Source organism: Phalaenopsis equestris, unplaced genomic scaffold (genome assembly GCF_001263595.1).
Source record: "Phalaenopsis equestris unplaced genomic scaffold, ASM126359v1 Scaffold000008, whole genome shotgun sequence".
Lineage (NCBI taxonomy): Eukaryota > Viridiplantae > Streptophyta > Magnoliopsida > Asparagales > Orchidaceae > Phalaenopsis > Phalaenopsis equestris.
In genome coordinates, this window is record NW_018164450.1 from 371,280 (window position 1) to 374,624 (window position 3,345).

The 3,345-nt window shown below is 34.0% G+C and overlaps 1 long non-coding RNA gene across 3 annotated transcripts in view; it reads right to left on the reverse strand.

The window, feature by feature from the left end:
• Positions 1 to 2,916, reverse strand: part of LOC110018318 — a 4,918-nt gene extending 2,002 nt beyond the window's left edge. The window contains exons 1-3 of one of the 3 annotated variants that reach the window (XR_002293350.1): positions 1,981 to 2,914; positions 914 to 1,018; positions 628 to 815 (exon numbers count right to left, since the gene is read on the reverse strand). This is a non-coding gene — a long non-coding RNA (uncharacterized LOC110018318). Of the gene's footprint in view, positions 1 to 627; positions 1,019 to 1,980 lie in introns of those variants that run through there. The other 2 variants (XR_002293351.1, XR_002293349.1) reach the window with 2 other exon arrangements.
• Between the last annotated feature and the right edge of the window lie 429 nt (positions 2,917 to 3,345).

A 3,345-nucleotide genomic window follows, 5' to 3' on the forward strand; every position in this document is an offset into this window, starting at 1 on the left:
TATATATATATATGATTGACACTAAAAAATCAGCCATATATAATTCACGATAGGGCATAATTTAAACTTAAATTTTATCAACAATCCCAAATTTGCAACAGACAAAAAAAACACTGTATAAGTATGAATCCCATGCGCTCGATCGGTCATGGCAAACAGCAAATTGCCATGGAAAGAAAACAACAGCAGCAACAGGAACCAAACAGGAAAAATAGCTAGGCTTTAAAGGGCTACAGTTCAAGCGAAACTATGGCCATGCATTTCGTGGGACCTTTAAAACCCTCATCGTTTAAATTCAATGTTTCAACTAAGAAAATCAAATGACTGAAAACATCTTGCCTATAGAAAGCAAAAATATGAACCATAGCGTGAATAATTATTATTCAGTATGAGAAAATTCAAACGGAATAATTTTAATCCAAAACAGTAATGGGGGAAGAAATGGCCGAGTTGATGAGCTTTAAAAAATGTCGAGCTTTCCTTAGCTCACACATGTCGAGTTCATAACTACAGCAATTGACTTGATAAAGGTTTTCTAGCTAATCTGACCATATTCTTGTCATCAATATGTCCTATTTTGGTACTAAATTTTCACCAACAAGCAGCAATAAAAGAAACACAATAAATATTTAAAACTTAGTTGATAAAATCATTAACAAAATAACCATTTCGGTACAAACTTTCATTCAATTATTGATCCAACTAATTATCATCAAAGAATATCATGTAGAAGCAACATTCCTACAACTACAGCCTGAGTTAGAATGTACTCCCACTTCGGTTTACAATGTACTGCTACATTACTTCGTGAAAATCTACAAAACAAAACGTGAAAAGCCTAATCTTTCACTGCCTACATGAATGGTTATTTGTTTTATCAAAATTCAAGGATAGGTCAGATATATATATATACCTCATAGCACTGAGAATAGCTTCACTTTCAATGACAATAGCACTTTGACTTGTTTTTTCTGTCAGCCATGCTTTTCTTGATGGCAGTTGGGAGCATTGCCTCAAGCTCCAAAAAGTATGAAATGATTTATGAGGTACAAAATAGCAGTATTGAACAAAAATTTCATGAACAGATTTATATAAAGAAATTGCATGAATTATTTTAGAACTTCAATAGCCATAAAACAAATAAAGTGTCAGTATTGTGGACAAATCTAAGGCCAAGCTTATAAATTTATACATTAAACTTCACCTGTAGACCCTATCGGTGCATTATGAGCTTAAATTCACCAACAAAGAACTTGCAGCCAAAAATGGTGGCCAGCTAAAAAATTCGACGACATTCAACACCCAATTACTATTGAAAATGACAAAACAAATTGAGAATCTCAATCTCCAAAGCTATTTAATCCCAATAATTTCAATAATGAATGAGGGATGCGGAAACAAATGCAGATTCTATAAAAAATAAGTGTTTCTTTTATCACAGATATCCCAAAACCATTTGTTACAACTAACTCATCCAACCATTAGAGGCTATCGGAGTCACTTACTAGTAGGGCTTGAAGGTGGTAGAAAAGAATCAAAACATCTGGAGTCACTTACTAGGGCTTGAAGGTGGTAGAAAAGAATCAAAACATCTAATGCATACCCATTTCTACAAAATATGTTCATTTTTAAAGATCATACTCCTAAAACTAGAGTTTTTTTTTTTTTCATGATGAGAATTAATCTCTATCCGCATACAAAGATAGAAACTGAATCAAATTCAATCCACTCATGATAAATGGCAAATCCTCCTATGTAAATATATAGGTAGAAACAAAATTGATTTTCATACCACATGATGCTAAGAAAATAGGACTAGAGGTTCATAACAAATCAAACAAAAAATCAAGTATATAAGCAAAAGAATCAAATACCATGCCCCAAAAATCCGAAAGAGAACTAGTCTGAAGTAGACATAACCAACTAAATATAATAGAAGTTAATCGTAAAGCTAAAAAAAAAAAAAAAGAAAGAAAATACTTAAAAGACAACTATAACTCCATTTTCATTTTCTTCACTGTTCCAGTGGTTTGCCCGGGGGCATTAGAAAATTTTAATTCAAAACTATCACTTAAATCCTATGATCCTCAAATATAAAAAATTAAAAATACTCCCATCTGTCTCAAAAATTTCAAAGTTCAAAGAAAAAAAAGAGATATATGGAGCTATTAGGATTAAGTTGTATGAGCCTCAGAGAACTTGCCTACATATGCCTCCATAATCTGCTTCTGCGAATAAAATTCATGCCTAAATCTCCACGAAAGCCATCTTATCTCCGGAAAAAAATAAAATAACAAAAGAAATCAAAGCCACAAATACAGTCATAAAAAAATAAAAACAGAAATGACAACCCTGACTTAGCCCAATTAACCAAGTTCCCTCATCCCAACTCACAACACTTGCAGGTTAATAATCTTCTCAGACTAAAATACCAGAAACATTAATCAATTAAACAAAAAAAACAGAAACAATAACAAAAAAAAAAATTGAAAAAAGTGATAACCGGATGCAGAGGTTTATCGACCAATTCGCACCCTCGTATTCTTAACCGTCCAATCATCCCCCCAAATTAGAGACAACAAGGCCAGGAAAAGATCGATAAACCGCTGCGCCCAGCAATCACCCTAACCAAAAAAAAAAAAGGGAAAAAACCCAAAGAAAATTAGAAAACTCTCAAGGAAAAATTAATATTAAATCCACTACAAAGAAAAGATATTACAGATCTGTCAAGCTCGCCGCTTCTCCTTTACCTCCATCGCCCCAAAAGTCGCCATAGCACACATAGATCACAAAATAGAATGTAAGATAGTCAGAGAGAGAGAGTGCGTGTTTCCGATTTTGGAACCCTAACAAGACAGATGGAGACGGAAGTTGGGTGCGATCAGCATGACGACGGCTCGATGTTTGGCTTAAATAGGTTAGAAATGACAGCGGAATTACGATACTGCCACGGATCGCATCTTCCGAATCGGACGGTTGGTTTATTTTTAGCTAAAATCAGCCTCCCCTTTGAGATCTTACCGTCCGACGTATCAGTAGGAATCTTTAACTGCTTTTCAGAACTACGTAAAAATGAATCAAAGCCTTTTATCTTTGCTTTGGTAGGTGTGATTTTACATCATGCCAATCAAATGGTTGTGATTGGAGCCCAAAATACACGTGGTATTTACATATTCACATTTATCTGTATCTATCATGTATGTACATTATATTTTTTTTCTCTGGTGGTCTAAGAGGACGTGTTTTAAATAAGAAGAATTGGATGGTGGATTATACCATTTGATTGTGATTGGAGCCCAAAATACGCGTGGTATTTACATATTCACATTTATCCGCATCTATCAT